Source organism: Athene cunicularia (assembly GCF_003259725.1).
Source record: "Athene cunicularia isolate RWA chromosome 14 unlocalized genomic scaffold, athCun1 chr14_part1, whole genome shotgun sequence".
Taxonomy (NCBI): Eukaryota; Metazoa; Chordata; class Aves; order Strigiformes; family Strigidae; genus Athene; species Athene cunicularia.
The window spans coordinates 9,486,973-9,499,814 of NW_020799118.1; the positions used below are offsets into that span (position 1 = coordinate 9,486,973).

General features: G+C 38.5%; 1 protein-coding gene and 1 long non-coding RNA gene across 2 annotated transcripts in view; one reads left to right on the forward strand and one right to left on the reverse strand.

Moving 5' to 3' along the window:
- The window catches only part of GPR146 (G protein-coupled receptor 146), a 51,849-nt gene that overhangs the window by 23,216 nt on the left and 15,791 nt on the right, over positions 1–12,842 (forward strand). Inside the window, exon 2 of the mRNA XM_026858678.1 lies at positions 1,977–2,018. The gene's annotated coding sequence lies outside the window, so the exon portion shown is untranslated. The remainder of the gene's footprint in view (positions 1–1,976; positions 2,019–12,842) is intronic.
- LOC113485509 overlaps positions 1–12,842 on the reverse strand; it is an 85,306-nt gene that overhangs the window by 10,958 nt on the left and 61,506 nt on the right. The gene's annotated exons all lie outside the window — the stretch shown is intronic.

Here is a 12,842-nt window from a genome sequence, read left to right on the forward strand (position 1 = left end):
CAGCCCAGCTCCTCTTCGGTGACTGCTGGGTGACCACCATGGACAGAACCTTTCTCCAACCCACCCAAGAGCTCCAGGAGCACACAGCAGCAGTCCTCAGAGTGCAGATCTCAATATTGCACCCTGCCATACATATAAATGAGTTAGTGCAACTCAGCCAGCTGAACTGAGTAACAATTCACGTCTAATTCTAGTCTTATCCACACATACGTGGATACGAGGCCACAGCTAAGGCACCGAAGGGCAGCATTAGTCAGAAGCAGCCATCCCCTGCGGCCTGTCCCTCCTCAGCTGGAGCTCCTGAACGTATTACAGCTGCTCCAGGTGGGACTTCAGCAGTGAGAGCTATCAGCCGGGCCCCTGCAAATCCCCCAGTTTAACTACTTAAATCCTCCTTCCCACATAACACACATAAAACGCTCCCCAGGTCCATTTTCTGCTCTCAAGCACAGGGCACCTGTCTTGCTAGGTCCTTGAACACAACTTAAATTGGTATGGAAGTATAAGCAGAAGATCCGCTGTTTCTTTGCATGAATTTGTGGCACATTCATTTTTGTGTTGGAGGGGAGAGGACAGCTAGAGACTGTGGCTAAACAGCCACTACAGAACAGTTTTAACACCACTCAAGTTGGTGTTAGGTGATTTCCACCTGTGCGACACATCACAAATACACGTTAGCCATGGAAATCCCTTTCTCTTAAGATCAAGACCACATAATAATAACAGTTTCTGCTTCTATTTACTATTCTTCATGAAATTATGAAACGAAAATTGCAAGCAAAATACTGGTTGCACTGTTTATTTTTCTTGGGTCCTTAAACGCCAGCCACAACATGTGAAACAGAGGACAAGGAGAGGCCAAGCAGGGCAGGGGAGCTCTGACTGTAACACATGGTAGTGAAGACCAGAACCAGTGCTAGTAAGTGAAGAGAAGGAAAAATGTGCACCAGAAACAGATCAGATCTTTTACAGACTGTTATTGCACTTCTCAATAAAACTGTAAGAGAAAAGGAATTAAGTGGCACAGGCTGCTATCTTAAAACATCTTTTTTCAAATAAAGTATTCTGCTTACTTCAAAATTCTGTCGTAATTAAGTACTCTTGAACTAGTTAATCTTTCTTTTTAGAGGAAGACTCATCTATTCTTAAAAGTTATCTTGCTCCCCAAACATTACTGTTCCATCACTTATCTAAGCTGAAACTCTTAAACCTCTTTAATACCTATCTATATATATGTATGTGTGTATATTTTTTTTTACAAGACATAGGGAATATGTGCTTCATTTTTCTTCTCCTTTAAATAAGTTATATCTGCATATTGAAATCCTGCTTACAAATTTTGAGCAGACACATTATAATTTTTTTTTTATAATTTCATAAAATATACTTGCTCTCCATATTTTTTCCCCACAGTGTGCAAAGGAGCAAATATATACTCATAACCAAAGTGAATTAGTGTCACATAGTATGCCAAAACCACTATTTTTTACAATAACAAACCAAACTGACATTTATCATAGTATCATATTACATGACAAATATTTCATATCAGGACTGTTACATGCCAGTTTTAACCCACCAAGCATGACGTTTTCAATGAGAAGGAAGTTATGTTTCTATTTTTAGATCAATCTACAGCTATTATTCAAGATCCTCAATTCACCTCACAAATGTAAATAAAACTTCAACACCACTGTGATATATTAATTTTATCAACTCTTAAGCCACAGTCAAATCAGCATATTCAGCAATTCAACACCAAACATCATGAACAATTGTGTTACAGATTTTCTAATCACTGGATGAAAACATTGTTTATTGTAAATGTCACACAGAGCATGGTACAAGTGAGACATAAGACAAAAAAACCCGGAAATTATCTGTATTTATCAGAATTGATTAAAGTTTCTTTTAATTTCTTTCAGCCACCTGTGAACAACTGTTTCACCTTTTCTTTTTTTTTTTTTTCCTCTCAGTGATTCAATCTGAGACTGACATTCTCCTGGGGGGCATCTCATGTAAGTACAGCTATAGCAATATAGCAAATGGTGTGACTATTATTGTATATGTTTAGTTCATCAATGTACAACAGCAAAAATATTTACCAAAATTGGGACTTCTAGACCTGCTATTTACTTCTGTGAAAAGGTACTGGATTGCTAAATCCTCACTGAAGAGTTAGCTAAGGCAAGCAATATTTACTCCCAGACTGTCCTTCTCAAAGGTCACAAACAGGCCACCTAAGTAGTCTCATACAAAGATAGATCCAATTTACTACATCTTTATAGGTTTGTGAAATCTGGACTTCATGGAAGGGTCCCACCATCTTGAGGCACTGCTGGTCTCCTTGCCAGGCAGGGGAACCTCTGTCATCCAGAAGAACTGCAGAAACAGCCTGAAGGAACATCAGCACTCAGAAGATTTAATTCGTGTTATTTCTGCAAACTGCTTACCAATCCATGTGAAGAAGGCATCGAGGCTGTAATGCTCTCCCCACCACCTCTACCACCAGGCAGTTAAAACTGCCTGAAATCCCACAGCCCACATTAATGATTTTCATACACTGACAAGGCCAGTCAAGGAGAAGGAGAAAGTCCAAGCCAACACCTAGTTAATCAGCTTGGGCTAACTCTGCAAGAAAGACACACCTTTAAGAGAACCAAACAGATTAAACAGAGAGAGACACAAAACTCAGTCTTCTCTAAGTGGCCAATACCATTCATGTGTGCACTGATGGTAAAATACCACCAGTACTCTGAGGGTGTATTTCCAAGCAACCTGAAGATGTGCTCAAGTGCAAGAGCTGGCACCTGCTCAGACTGGTGGGGAGTAGGTGAGTTGTTCACCCGGTCTAGTTAATACGCAAAGGACTAGAAGCCAGGAATTATTTAATGTTAATACCTGCTCTGACAGTACCGAGTGCTGTTCTGTTGCTCTCGGCAAGTCACTTCATCTTTTTCATGTTCTTATATGTACAATGAACGTAACATTTTTGTGCCCAGTGCCCACCTTCCCAGTGTTTAATTCCCCATCATACTCTAGTCAGAAATGCACTGCCTCCCTTTGATAAAGTACAGTCAGTATCAATACGTAACACTTTTTAAAAACTTATTTCCAACTATTGTGAAACAGGAGCTGAATGTTTATGGAGTAGTTATTTTTAATGTCAGTTTACCATAGGGCCTCTTTAGCCACAAGCTTATAGCCAGAGGCCCCAAGGCATTTTTGGGAATGGAAACTTTTTGAGTTCAGCTCTTAACAAATTTCCAGCCTGCAATATGTTTTTCATTAGACTACATGGTGTTATAATAAATGATGCACTTCCTCTTTCATTTTATGATTTTTTAAAACATGCAACAATTTTTCTGTCTGTTTTTTTATTACTTTCAATATACGCAACCACACTAATCTTAAGAGTCTATGTATAAAGACAGAATATATTGAGTAAGATATCAGCTACAGCAAGAAAAGCTTCTGGTTTAAATTCTTCACTGAAGGCCAATCATAAACCCATTACATGTATGCAGCTCCACGGACAGCCATCCTTTTAGAGGCCATTGTTAAAAAAATAAAAAGTTTGTTATCCCCAAACCTAGGGTTGGCCTAGAAAAGACTCCTCTAAGGTGTACACCTGCAAGACACTCAACTAAAAGTCTGATCCCGTTGGCCAGATATAAAACATATGAAAACCTCCCTAATCCCCCACATAACTGAATTACAAAAATGTCTTTTTTTGCATAAAGACCAACCTGATACCTCTCTATATAGTTCTGGGTGCGCCAATACAATACTTTCAATAACCTAAAGCAAGTTGAATGGAGGGACACCAAGATAGCCAGTGGGCAGGAACACTTGCCCTGTGATGAGAGGCTGGCGGAACTTGTCTTGCTCAGGCTAGAGAAGAGAAGATTTTGGGTGGACCTAACAACCACCTTGTTGCACCTACAAGAGGCTTATTGAGAAGATCGATTGAGGCTCTTTATAATGATGCATGGTGGGATGAAAAAGACAATGGGCATAAATTGAAAAACAGATGGATTCCAACATATAAGGTAGTATCTTTTTTTTTTTTTTTTTACCATTAGGACAATCAAGTGTTGGAACAGGTTGTCCAGAGGTTGCACAATGTCCATCCTCCCAGATTTTCAGGATCTGGTCTAAACTCACAGCTGACCCTGCTTTGAGCAGGAATTTGGAGAGATAACCTCCTGAGTTCCCTTCTAACCTGAATTATTCTGATTGATTCAGTCCAGTAAAACATAGTTAAGATTTTAAATACGAGAAACAGAATGCATTCGGAATTTATTCAGACATTTTATTTCTTCTTGCTACCTATTATAATTGTAAGTATATCGGTTTGCTAATAGTGTGATGTCATATTTTTTTTAAATATCATAGAAACCCAGGTGTGGATAGCATTTAACCTCAGACTCCAAACTTATTAATTGAAATACTAATTGAAATCTTCCACTGGTGGCTATAGCTTTTTGAAGCAAAGTTCAGACAGGAGAAAAGAGGGCAAATAAAGATTTACCATAATAAGTTTTGGACATGAAATGACAACAGACATCAATAAATTTCATAGTGAAATACCTATGCCACAGTTAATAGACTTTTTTTTTTTTTTTTAATTACCTCAGCTGTCTTTCCCTGAATGCAGCTTGTAGAGATGCTAGGTCCAGTCCTTCTTAGGGTGAAGTACCATGATCCTCTCTGATTGTCACACTAGATTCTTTGTACCACGGTATAAACTGGCCCCAGCAAATACATACTTATAAACAGCAGGTAACAGTGACCCAAACAATATCGCAAATATTTTAAAACTAGCAATATAAACAAACCATAGTATAAGGGGAAAAGAAAGGGTTTTTTTTTTAAAAAAAAAACAAAATCAAACACCTAACATTTCAGAATTTAAGTCTCCATCCTAAAAGCACAACTATCTATATTTAAATCAAACCAATGTTCTCTGTGCTGTCTCTTCTTACCCAAAACTAGTTTGGTGAGCTCCACAGGAGGTCAAAAGCAAATCAAAAGCAAATGCCCTTAACACTGTACTCTCAAACATCAGCTCTGAAACATTTTCAAGGAATGTTCATCTCCTTTCCAGAGGCATTTCCACACATCTTTGCTAGTAATTTAACTCAACATGTACATAATACAGACTGCAGTAATTCAAGATAGACAAGATGAGCATGCCAAAAGGGTTACACGCTTCTAAGCTCGTGCAAGCCAAACTCACAAGTACTGTTGGCTTGGTACACGTGCCACCTTGCCATCCACAGCCATGCCAGGGGCCTTCACTATCCACGTCTCCTTCACAATTTACTCCTCACCATTTATCACCATGGAGCTTTATGTCTCCAGTTTTCCCCCAGTCTCCTTCTGGCTGCCTGCTAAGATCTATGTCCCCTTCATACTCATTTCTGTATTATTATAAACCTTCATTCTCTCTCCTCGACCCGCTTCCTTACCCTCACAAATTAAAGACTTTGTTCACCCTTCCCTTATGAAGTTTCAGTCTCCCCTCCTGCCATCTGAGACAGTGTTCATTTTGCAAAAAGAATTGTTACTAATGTTTTCTATTTTGGGGAGAGAGTCAGAGGTTCTCAAACAACCTGCTAAACTTGACTGTGAGGATAGCAGAAGTGAGATCAGAGTATTATGCTGGAAATCATTATAGATGCCACCAGTCAGTAGGGATAACTGAAACTACAGATCTGCAAAAACTGAAGAGGCTGCTCTTCTTTCTTCTTTTTCTCTTCAATAGTTAAAATAGATGCTTATTGTCATTTACTGCTATTTACCATCCCTGGCTGCCAAGAAAAAAAAAAAAACCAAACAAAAACAAACAAGAATCTTTTTACATTTGTTTCAACAACACTGAGATCTTTTGGAGGAGGAAAGCTGAGAGAATTGAGAGAGAGTCTGAACTAACATTAATGAACATTAACTAAACTAAGATTGGTCTTTAATTTTAAGACATATTATCCCAGCAAAATTCACACAGTTGGGAAAAATACAGAAAATACATCTCTTTCTATAGGGTATATACACCTGAACGTTCCCTCTGCTGATCCTTCCAAGAAGGAATAATTCTCCACTACGTGTCCCACTCTATGTATTTGCTTATTTTAAATATGTTTTATATATAGTTGATACATACAGGTTTTTTAAGAAGGCCTTCTTTTTGTATTTTCCCTCTATACATAATTTTTAATAAGGATGTATTCCCAGGGGCTGACAGCATCAGGAAAACTAGGCTATGCCAATGAGAAGGGATTCCAGTCAAACATCATCATGTCTAGCATACTGTTTCATTTACAAATCTTTGATTTCTAAATGAATGGCAGTTCAAAGTACACATTAAACACAGATACTTTCTGCTTATGTATGTAGAGATTGTTAGAGATTAAGCACTTTTAATTAAAGACTTAAGCAGGTGTCAGTTCATGATACTCTTTGAATTTGGTTTAAACAGATATATGTTCCATGATTACCCAAGCAGCACACTTTAAATATAAGCAGAATCAAAGAGATCTTCCTAAACAAAGGGAAGGAAAGCTACTTTGTCAGATGGTTTGAAGTTTGGTACTACTCATCTGTCATATATGGAACATCATATATTTAGTTGGAAAAAGCATTCTAAAACACTTCAAAAATAAACAAAAGCACAGCAAATGGCTTTATGAGACAGAACCCCAGGCCACACAAGACCTATTAATTTCAGTGGGGTTTTGTTCTGCCTCTATATATGCATCTAACTATCCAAAGTTAATTTGCAGTATCAAGGCCTAAACCAGATAATTTAAAAGCATTCTGAACTCAAATGACCAGAGCTTTAAACACAGAGGTGGAATAATTTCAGAGTAATTTTTCTCCCAGTGTCATACCTCAGAGTGACAGCAATATAAAGAGAACCCTGCTTCTCCATTACTGAAATGTCCTCTATTTCCTTTTTTTTAAAGGAAATCCAAAGATTAATTTAAAGCCATCTGATGAAAATACCTTCATATTTACCTTTGTATTTTGTTGCAATATATATACAGAATTCAAGTGAAGTGATTTCAAAACTTATCCTGGATGCTTCTCATTTCAAGATGTTAAATATTGGCTCTTACAAATTTCCATTATACATTGTCTGACAGTATTTGCTGCTCTGGCCTACATGAACTGACTTTTAATTCTTACAGAGGAAATGATAATAAAGTTTGTAGAAGTTGGGCACAGGTGACATTTTAGCATTTCATACTTATTACAAGTCCCTCCTTTCCAGATCTAATTTCACATAAAGTGTAAAACAATAGTTAGAACGGCAAACACATAAATTCTCTTGATCTTTTTTACCTATTATATCATCAGTAATAGCTACCCTCAAGCTGGTCTCCTAATCATCCTTTAAATGATGGCACTATGCTTTAACATCTCTGCAGTGGTGTTACAGCTGACACCTGAAGACAATGAAAGAGCACAGATGTAGTTCTAGAATTTCATAGCTAGTAAATCACAAACTGAAGTCCCAAAGCCAAGAGAGGCCATTAGTAGAGTTGTGGGAAGAAAATAACGAGGGAGACAGAAACAGCAATCTGCCAGCTGACTAGGTCAAAGCATGGTGTGTAGCGGGTAGCTGGGAGGATGGCTAACACAGATAGGGAAGCAAAGAGCACAACTGCTAAAACAAAGGATGCTGACCAGCTGGAGCTGTCATCTACAAAAACAAAGCACCAGCCTGCATCTCAGATACTGGTTAATGGAAGCTACAGCATGACTGCAAAGGCAAAGTTTAAAAATAGCATAGGATGATTAGCATAAAAGCACAATTCTTGAAGTTTCAGCTGATCCTAAAGGAAAGACCAAGCACTCTTGTAAAAATCAGTTTCCCTTTTCAGCTACATTTTTTCTAATTCTTTAGTATTAATTATAGCAATATTGCATACAGAGAAATCTGAAAAGTAAAAAGTGGTAGAAACCAAGATATGTTTGACTGCTTCAGCAATAAAGTATAAATCTGGAGTAACCACAAAGGCTTGAATCTCAAAATATGCACCAGTGTAACAGAGAGCTTACAACTGGCTCCTGAATTTTATCAGTTTCTTGTCTGGAGACCGTGAGGAGTCTCCCTTAGCCAGGAAGGAAGAACTATTAAAATCAGGTAAGATTCTTTTAGCAGCTATGGTAGGCACAGGTTATTAAAGGGATCTTTGTATGGCTGCTCCAACTCCAGCTTTATTTGCTGGGAGCTGGTTATGTAACTAACACCAAAGAAAATAACCATTTCTAGGTTGTTTTCCTTTGCAAGGTCTGGGCTGCCAGGAGGAACTGAGAGAATTCAAAAGCAGCTTCCCTTCTGTTGCTCTTTTGGGCGTTTTTCTTTGAAGTGGCACCCTAAGTGGCTGCTCATTCCCCAGGTTTGTAGGTAGTCTTTAAAGCAAAACTTTCCACCCTTCAAGCTTATGTACTGAAACATACAATTAATTAAAGCAAGTTAGTGGTGTTATTATTCGAGTCTTTTATTTCTACTTGGTGTCAAGACTCCAAGACGCAAGTGCTCTTTGTAGTAGGATTTCAGACACTCTGGAGAAAATGCTGCACCTTATAGACAGATCTGATACAGATCCTGTAATGCACAAACAATCTAAGAAAACCATTTAGCTATCACTCAAAGGGAAACTTCATTCTAAAATCTAGAAACAGAGAGTCAAACCCTACAATGGCTCTAATTACTTTGCAGTGTTACTATGCTGTATTTAACTGATTGTTTAACCCTTTGTCTGACATACTTTTTTTAATCACTTGTTTTTCCCCAAAAGAAGAGTAAGCCTAAAATCAAATTTTATATGGAATTATTGAAAAGTAGACTGGCTAGGAAATCTTCATTTGTTAACAGTCAGATGGACCACTTACCTGCCAAATGGCCGTAATGCAACAAAAAATGCATCTAATACTGCTTATAATAGTGGCCAAACACCACATACTGGTTTCCAAATATTTTACTGGTGTGGAATGTTTGTAAACCATCCTCTTGCACTGCTGCCAAACTCCAGGAACACTCTCCAGCACAGTTTTAGTCCTTAACTAAAAAAATATCCCCACTTATTAAGAATTATTATGGAGGAAAGAGTTCAGTCAATCCATCCTAATGTAATGGCGCTCTCCCATTTCCACATAGCATGTCAGTTGTTTATTTTCATTCTTTGAGCACAGAATTTTATAGTCATAATTATCTCATTTTCTCATAGTACAAACAGTACAATTCTTATTCATTGAGGTCAACATTTTTGTTGCATTCTTCCTCTTGTTTTTTTCTTCCTTCTAAAATATTCTATTAACAACAAATACAATAGATTTATGCTATCAAAATACCTATTGGGATAGAGATGTATTAATAAATTTTATTTTCAAATGAACATAGATCAAAAAATAGACAGAGGAATTGATGCTTGAACTCCATTTCCATTCTCCATATCCTTTAAAAGAAACAGATCTCCAACCATGCAACCTCATCTTCAAAGATTTTTGTGCAAGAATTTTCACCAAAATCTGGAAAGTTTCAGGAAGTAATGCTCAGTCAAGAAGATTTTAGAAGCTAGGACTGCTTCATGGTCAGCTGGCTATGAATCCTGCTAGCCAGCCACAGTCTTGAGCATGCAAACTTGCTGCTTTACATATTTTTTTTAAACGGTTCAAGGGTGAGGAGCCTGCACCCAAGTATTTATTAAGGAAGACAGTAAGGCCCTGGCCGTTTTTCCTTCTTATACATCTCCTCTCTTGTTTCTCCTGTTCTGGGAAGTGAGTGGTAGTGCCTTCAGCCTGTCCTGTAGTCTTCACAAAATACACCCAGAGGGTTAAAGTCCTTCATCTCTGCCACCTGAGGTCTGCAAAGGAAAGAGCTGCTGAGAGCCTGGTAACAGGAAAAGGCCAGGAGCAGTGTATTATATTCTGTATGTTTGGATTAGCCCACAATAGCTAAATAAACTGATTTAATGTCTAATGACATTTTCAAAGAATAGCTAATAAAATTATCCAGAGTATGCAGAGACAAAAGATGCACACAGACACACCAGAATACATCTCTAATACATCCACACAAGCAAGGACCTAATGGTGAATTTCAGCAGTCTGGCCATTCAAATTAGAGGTCAAATATAAAGGAGCCCAAGTTAAAAAGCCTACTGACTAGAAAAGACACAAATACTCCTGCCTCCCCCTTTATTATCACTCCCATTTGTATGCAAGTATCAGGTTTTGGTCTATGTTTTCAGCATAGAAACATGTTTCTTAAACAGATTCATGGTCTTTTCAAAATAAATAAATAAAAGACATGCTATTGAAGTGAATCACAAGCTCTGAATACTTTTGGAAAGCTTCTCTGAATTAGCTGGGTTAGCAGGTCTGAGGGATTTTCACTAAAACCACATGAGGATCCTGAGTCATGTCAGCAGAGGAAGGAGCCGCAGTGGATCCAGATGTTATCGCTCCTCTCCCAGCCTGTTTGCCACTGACCCTCCGCTGGAGGTTCCCACTCCTGTAACGATGGAGCTGGCCCAAGGAAAATAACATTCATGCACCTGTCTCAGCAGCTTGAGTTCACTGCAAGGCCCCTGGCGCACCTTTGTGGTCCATTTTGAAAATCAAGCTGTGAGAGTGCAGACACACACGTCCCTCTCCTGAGGCCCGTAACCCTCACCAGAAGGGAGGCTGTGCCATCCCATCCGGACCGCCATGCATCCAGCTACCGCAGCAAGTTCCACCAGAGCTTGTTTGCAAACGGCCCTTAGGGAAAGCTGGTTGAATGTCTCAAACCAGAGACGCTGGTTCTGAAGAATGAATGTATGATTAATGGGGTTGCAGCACTGGTACAACTGTGGTCACCTTCTTAAAGTTTTCCATCAAAGTTCTACCAACCTGAAATATTGTGGCAGATTAAAAAATGAAAGGGACTAAAAGTTGTGCTCATATAAAAGGCAGTTCTAAAGCAACTAATCTAAAATTTGCAAATAAGTTTTGCTTACTTCAGCTGATTTGCACATTCCAATTTTTTTTTAATTACCAAAGCATTTTCAGACATGTTATGACCAAATATGAACTTGCTGAATACTCACACTAAGATAAAACACAAATAAACAGTCCTGAATTAATCCTATTAATATTACATCTTACTTCTATGCTTAAAACAACAGCACTGAAAAATTAGAAGACATATCGGTGGGGACTAGCTGCATTCTGTGCAATGAACAAGGAGATCTTTGCCCACACCACAGTCTCTTTTATCATGTACGAACAACTGTTTGTACTCCTCTGAAGGTACCATCATTTCAGCTTAAGATAAAAGTACAGCGAGGAATATTTCTGATAATTCTTTTATATGAATAACTATTTTTTATAGACAATTTACATATGGGTATGAAGGGGCCAAATATACACCTGCTAATTCACTAATGCCATAGTGATGCTTCAACAAAACCACTTCAGCTCATAAAAATAATATTCTGGCAACCACAGTCCTAAATAATTACCTTCAATTTAACCCTGTGATTTGTTTAATCCATCTGAATCACTCTACCTAAGTTACTGCACAGAGCACTTCCAGAAGATGAACTTTGAAGGTCATTCTATTGCTGAACAAAATTGAACAGAACTCCTTGGGTTTTGTCTTATTGAGCTCCTGTAAGTAAGGAATATTATCAGAGTTGTCTGTCCATTCGTATCAGATGCAGCAGTGCGTCAGGAAACATCAGCACCTCAAACACATGGTGACTTCATCATCTGAACCACTACAAATTATTCTGTAAACAAAAAAATCTGCACTGCTCAAATACAACTTTCACATTAACAAAGTTACTTGTAATTATGAACTTTAGGACTGTGCATTAACTTCACAGAACCATCAGCAATGAGACTGTATTTGAAGGAGGATGGACAGAGAAGTGCTATATTTAATTTAGTATATTAATCAAACCAATAGCAACAGTATACAGCTTCTAAAAATAAAGCATGTGAGGAGACCCCCAAGGCTACTGTGATCCCTGCTGCTTAGTGGCAGTAAAGTGCATTAGGTTATGTGTGTGTTTCATGCTCATACTGGACTCCTATCCAGTTGAACTACTACCACATGCAGAGAAAATATATCTGGCTTGTGTTTAAAGGTGTTTTAAGTATGGGGTAATTTTCCTGGCAGGTCAGAGAAGAGGCTCCATCTTCACTGAGGCTGGCACTTGCTTACTTTGCAATACGGCAGAGTTAAAGAAAAAGTTACTAAAGTAAACCTCAAACATCCTTGTTCACCATTTCACTCAGTCGCCTTGCAGCTGTCTGGCCAGGACCGAGTCTCAGCACAAAGCTTTATGGGTCAGCCAGAAGAAATACCTGGGCAAGTTCTACATGTACAGATATTGTTAAAATTTGGACCTTTTTGGTCAAAGCACAATGGTCTCCTCTGCCCCACAACTACCCCAAGTTACTCCAGACTGTCGGTGACAAGTGCTAGTTACACAGTGTAATTGTGTAGGGAATTTTATATCTTTACATTCAAACAAGCCTCAGGGAATGTGCTAGACAAATCCGACCGGGACAATGTAAAACCTATAAGGTTGTGGGCACTGCAGACAGAGAAGTGATGGACTGGCGGGGCTTGTAAGAGCAAGCAGTTGCCTCTATAAAACCAAGAGAGCAGCAGACTCGAAGGAGCCACATTATTACCTTCTGCTCTCCCTGGAGACCAAAGGAGTACTATTCCATCTCCCAATCTCTGCATTTTTCTCCTGCAAAAAGCCTATATGCTAAAGTTTATGAGGTCTGAATTTCAAAAGGAAAGCACATTTCACCTTAAACTCTATGCCCAG